This window comes from Zootermopsis nevadensis, unplaced genomic scaffold (genome assembly GCF_977971745.1).
Source record: "Zootermopsis nevadensis isolate Lab colony 2312 unplaced genomic scaffold, Znev_1.0 Znev_ptg000002l, whole genome shotgun sequence".
Lineage (NCBI taxonomy): Eukaryota > Metazoa > Arthropoda > Insecta > Blattodea > Termopsidae > Zootermopsis > Zootermopsis nevadensis.
Genome location: NW_028259134.1, coordinates 11,354,431 through 11,367,095, shown reverse-complemented (window position 1 = coordinate 11,367,095; position 12,665 = coordinate 11,354,431). Strand labels below are relative to the sequence as shown.

Genomic DNA, 12,665 nt, shown 5'->3' with positions numbered 1-12,665 from the left:
TCACTGAGTTGGTTAAATAATTGCACACACGTACACACCTTCATTTATTCGTTATTTACGGAGAGGGATCTAAATATGACTCGGACTTTTTTTCCTTCAAATTTATGACTCCTGAACATAAAACGTTAATTTTCAAACTGTTAGCCTAGTCTGTCTAATCAATTTCATACACCGTATGAGTCTCAGTTATTTTCCTTATTGAATTAAAACGCCAATCGTTCCTAAATAGACTTCACAAACCACACTACAGCAGCAATATATTTCTTGCATCTTGGATTACAATTGCCGAGTCAGCATTAAAATTAGCAATTTGACTCTACAGTTTAAATTTACAACACGTAGGTCACAGGGTATAATTTGAATTCACTGGTAGAGCTTAATTACATTTGTAAGTACTACAACGTCGAAAATTTGCCTAGCACAGCTACATCGCTCCCATTGGCTTTCAGCCTTGCCCACAAGACTAGAAATTATCTGTGTAATTCCCGCCAAGATACAGAGACAACACGAAAGATAAGGAACTGTTGTAAGGCGGATTAAATAGGCCTGTTGAAGATATAGGAGGAATAAAGGTGGAGTACATTGTTCAGTGGGTCCAAAAGGGGGTATGTTGAAAGATACTTGAGAAAGGCGAAGTGTTGAGGAGAGATGTGGTGTATGATACATTATATGCAATTGTCGCACCCCGTATCTTGTTAACTCACTTTTGTGGTCAGTACTTGGTATTTTGTGCAAAAAAAATTCAAATAAACATCAGTCCAAATTTACAGCTGTTAATAGAATTGTAAGAGTTGCGTTAAAAAACCACAGGACATCAACAAACAAATATAGCATTATATATTTTTTCTGAATAAATCTTAGTGGAAAAGAAATAAACGATGTAATGATAAGGAATGCAATCGAAATTGACCTTCAAGAGCCACACCAAGAGGTTTGTTGTTTATGATATGACTGTGACGGCGACGATGACGACAAAGGAAACTACAAATCCGTTACTGACCAACAGGATTTTAGACTATCGATTTGCATCTTCAGTATATGCACATGGACGTCAGTGCGGTGGGCAAAATTTCAAAGAGAACATGAGTCGATTGCCACGCATAAATCCTTCAGTAGTTCTATCTTTATTCCTGGGCTATCTTTCAGTGTGGCTTCCCCAAGTCTGATACAGGAATGCTTTGAATATGCAGCGGAATAATCGATGATCCCTTCTTTCAGATTCAGTTCCAGGTCACTGCCCATCAACATTCCCGTTGCAATTCGATTTCGCATGACCTCTTTAGTTGATACATCTGTAAATAATTAGTAGCAATAATTAGCAGGCTTGGAAAGATAGCTCAGGTGGAGATAAATATGATAATAATCATACAAGAAGTTCAGTGAAAAAAGTGAGATACGTAATATCTTGAAATTACATATTTTAATCAGTACAATACGCAAGGTTATATATACTAATTATTAAATACATGATTAATTCCTCAGTTCTTAATTAGAAATTACTAAATAGCATAAATTATATTGACTTTTTAATAATCTATTGTACATCATACGCATTGTCCATTATTGTGCTTTATGCGATCATTTTTATGAACCACTTATTTAACGTTTAATGTTTTACAAACCCCCTAACAGTTGAGACAGTATTTTTGAGTTTGCAGCGGTTACATAACTGTTGTAATAGTTATTCCATGGTACATAACAAATGCTGAGCTTCAGCGAAAAAAACAGCAACATATTGACGTTAATGGTTAATTTGCGATTAGTAACTCGAGTAGAACTTTGGTGGATAATTTTAGTATGATGCAGTACGTGGTTTAAACACTTCACTCATATTTGTCAATTAAAAGTGAACCCAGCACCTTGAATCAAATTGTAAATTTACTAACCAGGAAAAACATATTTTAAAGAAATAGACAATTATTATCTCGTTATGAATTTCAGAAAAAGTAATATTCTTCAGGGTGGACATGTAAAATGTTTGGACGTGTTTGGAAGCCCTATATAGGGCAGGAAGTGACTCAGAGTTTGAATTGGTGGCGCTGATAAATGTAGTGGAAGAGGGCGAAAAACGAAGGACAAGAACTGAAAGGAAATTATAAAAAAAATTAAAGCAGTGTACTGTTATATCTGAAGAAAACTACTGTCTGCACTGTTCCAAATAAAAACTTTTTGAAGCTTATAAAGAGTGGACTACAATTTGCTTATTAAATATAAAAAAGCATTGTAAGAGAGTATTTCATAGTAACTTAGGGACTGACACAGAGAGTAGAAGGGTTCCTGATTCAGAAGATATTAACTAATTGCATGGTACTATAAACGTTTTCAGCAATCGTTGCTTGAAAGTGGCGCTTTCGTTCTTTATATTCTGAAGTTTAAAATGTAATTTATCTAGATTCTAAATCATATTTTAGTACAATATAAAAACTTTCATACACGTTTCCCAAAAATTAGTGATTCCGTTGTAAATAAATTTGGGTATACACACACTTAACAGCACTCACTACAGTTAATTTTAATTACGTTTTGTTTTGTAATCTATCTTATTTTAAATCCTGTCAGCAGGAAAACGTACCACAAAAGAAATCCCTCGAAGTTTGCTGATTTTACCGTAGATGAATCTGTCTGCAAAAGTCGTATGAACCAAGGAATTCTGTAGAAGTACTTCAACTTCCGGCAAAGAAAAATTGTTTTACTTTTACCGGAAGTTCTAAACTTCTCTGTTAATTCCTCTCCAACGTGTCTGCGTCACAACCAAAATAGGATCACTGTTCTATAACCTTACGTAGCTCTCAGCTTCTACTAAAACTCCATCCAGCACTTTAATTTGATTTCTGAAAGTCAAAAGCTATAACCATACAAAAGGTAAACGAGGCCATCTTTTTTTCTGCGTCTGTTTCCTAAATAAATCTCTTTATCTCAGAAAATACAACATATCGTCGAATAACCTAGAGGTATTTACACAGATATATGAAGCATATTTTGAACAATCATAAAAAAAGTACAAGAAGAATTTTACTTTTCTATCATCCATCTTCCGCTTTTGTCTTTATTTTCTCCCTTCGGAGAACAAGCGCAGGCATAGAAGTTAATATGTAGAGCGTAACATTGGTTGTATTTTATAAATTATTTTAGGATTTTTGGCGGAAGGCTTAGAAACTTGTACAGACTTTCCTGCGTATTTTTATTCACACTTTATAATCCGTGAGTTTTAAATCATAATCCTCATAGTATTTAATATTTGGTAAGATTGAAGAACTCAGATGCAAGATCTCTGTTTCTCTCCATATTGTAGCTTTTCTGCGAATGAATACGTTATCGTAATGAGGAATAGTGATTTGATGTAGTGGGCCTTGTATGTTTAAACAAGTCAGAATTTCTCTGTAATGTACCACATGATATAAGCTTCCTAAACAGAAATAGTCTTGAAGATTTCTGTCTTCTGGGTTGTTGCGCTGTGTAGTTTGGTCGATGTTTACCAACGTTTCAGAGGTCGTACTGCCTCCATCATCAGGGCGATGAACATTCTGAAACATTCTGAACATTCATCGCCCTGATGACGGAGGCAGTATGACCTCTGAAACGTTGGTTAACATCGACCAGACTACACAGCGCAACAACCCAGAAGACAGAAATCTTCATACTCACCGCTGTGAAGACCTCAAATCTTACAGAAATAGTCTTCTCGACTACGAATGATTTGTAGATGGTCCATGCTAAGTGGATCGCTTGTCGTCAAGACATGGTGCGTCCTCAGGTATTGAATGTAGGAGGAAGCCTGCAGACATGGAGGGAAGGAGTAGAGTACAGACGAACAGTGGTGGCCCTGCAGCTTTGTGCTTGAACGTTGTACTAACAACTCCCTGCCCTAAAAAAAACAACGTGTTACGAAATGCCACGCAGGGTCTCGGGCGGGCTTGGACATACTGATTGAAATATTCTAAGAAACTGAAAAGTGATATGAAATGTGGAACTGGGATTGTTCACCATGTTGTCGTTATTATTATTATTATTATTATCCCATCTCTTCGCCACTTTATGGGGTATGTACTTCTGTGTACCCGAGACAGACCTTGTCCCTAAGGTACATAGGGCAGCAGCTATTTCCGGGATACATTTTGTTTTTAATATGTATTACATGTATTATATAATTTTATTTTATGAAAGCGTCTTTCGGATGATGTATGAAGTTCCCAAAATGGCAGTTTTCTGAAGTTCCCTGACGTCGTGTTCGCCCGGGATGTTGGACAAATATTTCCTGAGCGACCTGGAGACAGTTCCTGTTGCCCCTATAACTACTGGAATTATTTTTGCTTTTACTTTCCACATTCTCTGTATTTCAATATCTTCTCTGCTTCCTTCTTAATCACATTCCTGTCAGTCGGTTATAATCATCATCAAATCACGGTATTGGGATTGGCGGGGCATCTGCCTTACATAATTTTGAATTTGCGCTCCGTGCAGTGTAGGAAAACATCGTTTAAATCAAAATGAAGCTAATACCTGGGAGAGTTCCAAACTGATACACACAGAATATAAAACGCGGAAGATAACCATCACACCATAATATTTTGTAAGTTCTGAGTTTTATTTAGATTGATTAAACTTAAGATTTTATGCAAATTCAGTTCCAGTCATGATATCAATACTACAGAATTTAGAAACAGAGTAATAGAGCTCGATACCAAAATACACGATACATTGTGGTCCGTGAAAAAATATGTAGTTCAAAGAAAGAAGTAAACTGAGCAATTCAACAAACATACTTTGCTGTAAATATGACGATGAGGTTTGTTAGAAATCGCTAAGAATATATATATGTAGCAGCGACAAATGTGTTTGAAATGGGTATCATTTATATCGACGTAGTCCCAGGGGACCCATCTGCCCGTGGCATTGTGTCCGTGTAGCACGGTTTCCATCAACTGCTGCCAAGGGGGGGGGGGGGGGGGAGGTGCAAAACAAACGTTTCCATGTCACGCGTGTTTCTATCCACACATTCACCAGCGCATCAGGGGTAGAACGGGGGACGCATGTGACTTCACGTTTCTTGCCGTAATGTTATGATGGGGTGAAGTGAAGTCGTAAAAGACACTGACCCCTCTCAAAGGCGTATGAGAGAAAATGGGATACTTGTGTAGCTTCTAGCATACTTCTCCGTGTTAACGTTGATATATCTCTCAGGATAATGGTGGAAAAGGAATTGTATATAGTTCATGAAGACAGAACATGGCATTTTGTTAAGCCTGTGTGTTTAAGGATCGTGTGCAATGCCCTCTAATAGGCCTTTGGGTATGTGATTCTTTCTTATATGCCCTATTTGATAGGTTTATTTTCTTTCTCTGGCCGTCACCAGAAAAAGAAATCAGTGTTATATACGCTAGATGAACGAATTTTGTGAAACTGTTTAGTCTTCATAACACTGGGTAAGTGAATTCCACTTACTGCAAACAACCGTACCAGCAAGTTTTGTGTGAATTTCTAAGAGGAGCAGGTACTTGAGAAAGTCATAAAATAATGTAACAAAAATTCTAAGGTAATAGTTTTTGAAGATTAAGCAAACCGAACATAAAAGCCAGCTGTTGGATGAAGTTTACGTGAGAAAACGCCTGATAAATATAGTCAAATAGGAAATTTTGGGCAATAGTTTTGTCAGATTACTCATTTCTAACTTTCATGTAATTCTATCCTAATAATTACCAATATGTAATTAGTGAAAATCCTGGATAATTATTGATCCAGTGAGGTTTCTATCCTGAAAACTTTCAAGACTATCCTCGGGCGTGTCATTACATATTATTTAATACTTGTAAGGTTTAAGAAATACCGTTTATTTGAAAATAAAACATCGGCGTAATTAAATTAAACTTTTCCAATGCTAAAATGTGCGTTATGTGGCTACGTAAAGCATGTATATCCCTGAACATGCCTTTCCTCTACCGTCGGTGCTAGTGACAGCTGTTCATATTAGCGGCTCAGAATAAATGACGTCTCTCAGATTGTTGCGTGCAGCTGAGTACGTTGTTTCCGGTAACCCGGAAAAGTAGAATACTCCTCAATTTGTTTATCTACGTCAGGGCCTGAAGGTATTGCGAATGATATATGCATATATTTGTTTCTAGGCATTCCTTACACAAAGTACGTAACTGGAGTAGTTTCTGTCTGTCTGCCATCATGTTTCAGCAGCGAAAACCACTGTTAGAATTTCAGTGATAAATGGGGCATCAACATTAAAAAGTTATGGGAAAAGTTTAATTTTTATATGTATCCGTCAGTTCTTGCTTCTGTTTTACATGAAATACAAACCTTCTGAGAGGGTGTTGATCGTAATAAAAGTGGACATATGGCATATGGTAAAGTAAAGTAAGGTAAAGTAAAGCTGTCCCGCTACACGCCATGTAGGTCGTTTGGGGAGAGTGGAGGTCTAGCTCCTACTCTTACCGGCTCTTGATGAGGGTAAGTGGTCAGCATCACGCCCCGGCCGTGCTATACCCCATGGAAAGGATCCGGGTACCCATTGGATTGTAGGCTGGGTGGGCCCCAGAGTTGGCCTGGACCCAGTGAAGTTCTAAAAATTTTGTCGCTTGTTTCGGTGTGCTGAATATTCAAGAAAACTCAAGTAAAGGCTTTCTCAAACTTTGTACAGTGTGCTATCTTTAGTATACTTCAATTATCATAGTTGACTGGGAAATATTTCCCTCAGATAATCGAGACGCCAGATAATTGGCAAAAATGAAAACACACACACACACACGCAAGTGTAATAAATACGTAAGTTTATTTCCAGACGCGCATTGCTTCATTCTTTTTTTCTTTGAATATTTACAAATAACACAAAGAATTCTATAAAGTTTAATACTGTTCATATTAACTATTTAAAAAACGATTCCAAGGGATAGGAAGAACTTTCTATTATTTTTAACTTCAAGTTATGGCAACAATTTATTATAACTTTAAATAATACGCCAGTGTTGTATTTATTCCTTTATGTTTAAAAGTTTAGAACAGATTATGTAACTTAATTTTTAATTGTCGTTTAAACCAGATAGACTCCAGTTTATCGTACGCCGGATAAACGGAAGTATGCTGTATTGCACCAATAAATTTCTTAAGCAAATAAATTAACATAAATGCTACAACATAAAAAAATTTTGCAGTGTGCTACCTATTACCGTTCAACGTAGTCGGTAGGCGTAGAAGACGAGGACGGTGGGCTTCGCGCCTGTACTTGGGTGTATCGGAATTGCCTACTCTCGTTATATTATTGCTATAGTTTGCCTTTAACATTTACCTGAAATCGACAACATTAAAGAAGGAATTTCTTAACAATTTATTAACAAGGAAGGAATTAAGAATTTTTTGATAAAAGTCTACTGAGAATAAACGACAATGGTTAGTGCCTTCAAAAATGCTATTATTAAAGGTACATTGAATATGTAATAATCGACCGCACTACCATCCTTCAAATATGTCGTTAGAGCCACTACAGATGTACGTCTGAAAAAGGAAGACTTGTAGGACTCGGGTGGCAGCTTTACAGAGGCAGTTTTCATATCGTTAAAATTGTATTTGAGTCACTTAAAATGTCTTTCGCGTGACCTTGAAAATTTCAGAGGCCTCCATTCGGGAAACCCATGGACGGATTTTTTCGTGACGTTGACATAAAGCTGATCAGCCAGTGATCTCAAACGGACATGAGTATGGCCACTCAGATTTCTACAAATCAGCAGATATATGCGTTTCGAATGATCTGGAAAATTTCAAAGGTCTCTATTCGGGAAGCCCACGGACTGATATTGTCCTGATTTTGACACGAAGCTGACCTGTCAGTGACCTCAATCTGACATGAGTGTAGTCACTCATATTCCTAAGGGGCCTTGCTACTGGCTCTTTCACCCCTGAATGTGGAATCCGAGCACTAAATTCAACATATTTTTTAATTAATTGTGTATGGAGATTAAACGTGTGGTCAAATGGAAATCACCTCCTCACTACACTGAGTGGTCATTAATGTGAATTCTGAAATGAAGACATCAAATTAATATTTTTTTTGAAACGTTGATTCTAAAAATTGTCTCTCTTTCTAATTTGCAGAGAATTTAACAATATTGTTGCATCTGTTGTGGGTCTTTATATATTGTAGGTAATCCAGCGCTATGCAAGAGAAGAGATTCAACATCTTATTAATCTAATGTTAATACATATATTCACGCAAGGAAATAATGTCACTCCTCAAAACAGTTTATTGGATATTCTATAAGGAAATTAATACTGCGGTGAGGTTTTTATTGTTCTACACAATGATGCTACTCTATGAATCTCTCTTATGCCATGAACGAGATATGTTGCTTCCAAAGAGGTTATTCCTTGTAGGATTTGAGTTTCTCACGGCGTTGTGTCTAATGATGGAGGCAGCATGGACCTCTGAAACTTCGGTTAACTTCTACCATACTACATGGCGCATCAATCCAGTAGACAGCCATATTTAGGTTATTCCTTATTATGTATCTTCGATATGTGACATCACTGAATAGATTAATTACTTTTACATATTTAAATTAATTAATTTAATACGTTATAGTGAATGAATATAACCAAAGAAACTGAAGTAGACTGGAATAAATTGAAACTGGGTGAGAGAATAAAGGACTGAGGTGGTTGAAGAAATTAAACATCCGTGCTACTTCTGAAATCTCTTAATAATACTTGTAAACGTTTATTTACAGCAAAGAGTTCGTTACCAGGCATCAGTAGTAGAAGAAAATGTAACTGTATTACACTGTTTGGTTATATAAATGGTTACTATTTCAGAAGTATATCCTATTTAATACACGCAATCAGTTGTATTTGCATGCACATATTTAGCCTACGACTCGGGTATTAACTTCTGTCTCCTAAAGACACAAAGAAAAGCCCTTCAGATCGTGAGCTGGAATTATTACAAATGCAGTAGAAGTAGCTTAACATTGGAAACTCAGCGTACTGCAGTGTAACCGCTGATCGCTTATTAACTTGGTATAACGTGTTGGGCCAGATTTGAAATTCTCGTCATTAACACAACTAATTTCAAGTCAAATTGCAATATTAAGCCTTACATCTGATGGTATTACACCCAGTAGCATACTTGCTGCATTAAGTATTTCATATTGTAGACGGTACCATTAATGACAAGAGTACACATTATTCACTGTATCAACTGGTGCAATTAGATCTTTAGTTGCGGTTATAGGTATGATTAAATGGTTGCATCTGTATAATAAATGATAATCTTATCTGACAACTAACCCGACGGTACGGGGTATTTCTTGAAAAGATTATAGTTTGTCAGTTGGTCTTAAAATTGCTTCTTTTAATTAATTCCGGAAATTCATCATCGTGTTCACGAAACCCCGCCTCTTCAAATCACGTTCCGAATTTTCCTTACAGAATAAGCATTAAGAGCTAAGACGGTTTGCTTTCTGAATACAGCGTTGTCAATCATCATCAGCGTCACTTCAGTGCCTAGCAAATCTTTTTCTTCTGGCTTCAGCATTCCAGCCTCTTCTTGGACTGCCAAAACCTCATCTTTCACTTGGTGTATAACGAGAGGCTTGTTTTACTGGTATCACATCATCCATTGTTTGCAGATGTTCTAACTTGTTTCTGTATTCTTTCATTTTATTTTCTGTTGAATTCATGTGTAATTTTCTCCGTATTTGATCGTTTCTAGCCTTGTCCAATCTTGAACAGAACTTCACAGATCTTACAAATATAATTTATGCGGATTGCAACAAATATGTTGATTATTTAAAACTTAACAATTTAGGAAGTATCTGTTGAAAAGTAGGCACACTAAAGATATTTTTGAAACTTTTTTATGTCATATGACCATGGATCACATTTCCCCACAAACCATAAATCTTCTGTTGAGCTGCGTGTAAGAAATAATCAATGAAATATAAATAAACTGTGTTATAACAAGTTACTTTTGTTTATAACTATTCGTTTAATGGAATAAGTTTTGTCTTTCTGTTCGTTTGGAATGTAATTACTGCCGTCCGATCCATCCATAAGATTGGATGTATTGATAGAATACATTCCTTAATAATTTAATGTCTTTAAAATTCCACGTGCGAGACCCGACGTTACTTAAAAGTAAACATTATATTTAATGTAACTGTGGTGACGACATGGTAGCCGACGTAATTTTATCCAGAATTCCCAGATGTTTTTCTCTCTTCCTTTTATTTTTTCGTTATTAATATTGTTTCCCTGCTCATATCTGTACCCGTCACTGAGGATGGACATTTATTGTGACACTGGGGGTATTGTTCCGTGGTCTGACATAGTGCATGGCGGGAGGTCTCCAGTTTAGTGGACAATAATTTTCACTTGTCGTTTGATTTATATGGACAGACGTACTGTATTCTGCTACGGGGGTGGTAATTCCACATAGAATGGTAAACGAACGATCCATGTACCAATTCAAAGTTACTCGTGTCTGTACGCTGCTACAGTATGAGGCAGTACACGTTTTCTTTCTGTCTTACTGTCTTTGCGTTTCGTTTTCTCCAATTTGTCGTGATACAGAAATTATGCACACAGATTATTTTTACTTTTTAAAAAAATATTTTGGTATTGGAAAACCAGAAATAACAGATATGTATTAAATATTAAAATTATAATATTTTTTGGCATATGGTATAATTTAAGCTTTCGGTGTAAATGTCGTCTACACACACACAACAGATAATACTTATTTGCCGCTTGGCCCTACAGTCCTTGAAGGACTTTGTTCCCCTTCACGTGCGGGATGTTTTATAGTTATTTAGACATGTGATAAGACTGCTTGGAGGAGTGATCAGAGCGTCGCAAGGCCAGTACTTGCATAGGCCAGCACAACACTGAAAGACGATGGCAAACATAACGGATAGTATTTATTTATACAGCCAAGTAATTCAAATACTCTTAGTTGTCATTATAGACCTATAAAATAGACTGGCAAAATGAAAAATAACTTGTGACCTTCTATTAGAAATTTGTATTATTATTATTCCACCTGTTCGCCATTTTATAGGATATTTACTTCTATGTACCCGAGACAAACCTTGACCCTGAGGTATACAGTGCAGCAGCTATCTCCGAAATACATTTTTTAATGTGTTACATGTATTATGTACTTTTATTGTGAGGGATGACTATATATTTTACAACAGCGTCTTTCGAATGATGTATGAAGTTCCTAAAATGGCAGTTTTCTGAAGTTACCTTATTATTATTATTATTATTATTATTATTGTTGTTGTTGCCTTTATCATACCTGCAATAATACAATTCTAGATAATCTATTTGTTGTTACCATTCTGTAATTATTATTGCCTTCTTTTGTTCATGTCTTGTGCTGTATCTGTAACTGGCCTTCTGGCTGTTGATACAGCACATTGATAATAAAGAATTGAATTATTATTATTAATAATAATAATATGGTACATTTATATATTTAGTTTCATTTGTTTGATTTCGTATTTGTAATGTTTTACTTTTGTTATTATCGAAATGAATGTAATTATTTTATTATATTTCATCCTGTACTGCTGTTCAGTGCTTGACTGTTATTGGCCTTATCTGGCTGTTGTCAAGCACTTAAATAAATTAATTGAATTGAATTATTAATTAAGGCCTTAGTCGTTGCAAGTTTTTAAAACAGTGTAAAAATAATCACTCTCATTTTCAGTTTTTGTAGCATTTTGAGTCCTTTTTCCTTCCTATTCGCAGTAGTAAGCTTGTTTTTATAACTTTTATATGAGACGGGAATTAGTGAAATGTGTAATTTATTGTTACATGTCATCGAAGATAATTTTTTACTTGGCCTGTTAATGCCCTTAATTTTTTCAGTGTAAATGCTGTGTGAAAATGAACCTAGCAGTCACAGATAACTGAATTTACAGAAAAAAAATTAAAATCGCTTCCATACACAGTAGTAAATTATATTTTTTTCCCAGTGTATCTTAACGAAAGTGTACTGAAATCCTAAAACTGCTCATGTATTATGAAGTTTTTCTTTTCTGTGGCATTACCCAGATAAAGATTTTATTACGTAAAACATTTTTCAGGAACATTTTTTCTGTTTTGTCTTACTTAATTTTTAACAAGGAACGTACCTCTTAATCTTCCTGTCACGTTTCAGGAAATATGGAGCTTGGTGTGTCAAATCGATGTCTACTTTTGGTAAACACAGAAGTAATGAATGCTCACTGATAATAAAGTAAGTCGCTGTTTTTGTTATTCAGTACAATAAAATATAAGTGTGATAAACTGTTTCGTAAGTTGGTTACATGCTTAAATTTGCCAGTTATTTCGGATTTATATTTCACCCTGTTAGGCAGGTTATTGTTCATAGTTAAAATGGGCATAAGTAACCGAGATAGAGGACAAAATTTTGTTAAATACTATGGATAGTACTTTGTTAGTTTATTGGTACATTAAGATCTATGCAGCAGTGGTCCATTTGCACTTAATGGCATTTTAGAATAATTAATCAGGAAGGATATGGAAGCAAGCAGTCATATCCTGTTTTACGTAACATTCTTAGTATTTGCCGACATAGGAAAAATGCCCAAAACATGTCAGGTTAGAAGACTTTCAGGCTGATATTCAAATATGAAACTATTTGTAAGACGGAATGGATG

At 35.7% G+C, this 12,665-nt stretch overlaps 1 protein-coding gene and 1 long non-coding RNA gene across 2 annotated transcripts in view; both read left to right on the top strand.

Moving 5' to 3' along the window:
• Positions 1-12,665, top strand: part of Atf6 (bZIP_ATF6 domain-containing protein ATf6) — a 309,841-nt gene that overhangs the window by 48,628 nt on the left and 248,548 nt on the right. The gene's annotated exons all lie outside the window — the stretch shown is intronic.
• LOC110832182 (uncharacterized) overlaps positions 1-12,665 on the top strand; it is a 78,383-nt gene that overhangs the window by 62,269 nt on the left and 3,449 nt on the right. The window contains exon 2 of the long non-coding RNA XR_015535304.1: positions 12,164-12,241. This is a non-coding gene — a long non-coding RNA (uncharacterized LOC110832182). The remainder of the gene's footprint in view (positions 1-12,163; positions 12,242-12,665) is intronic.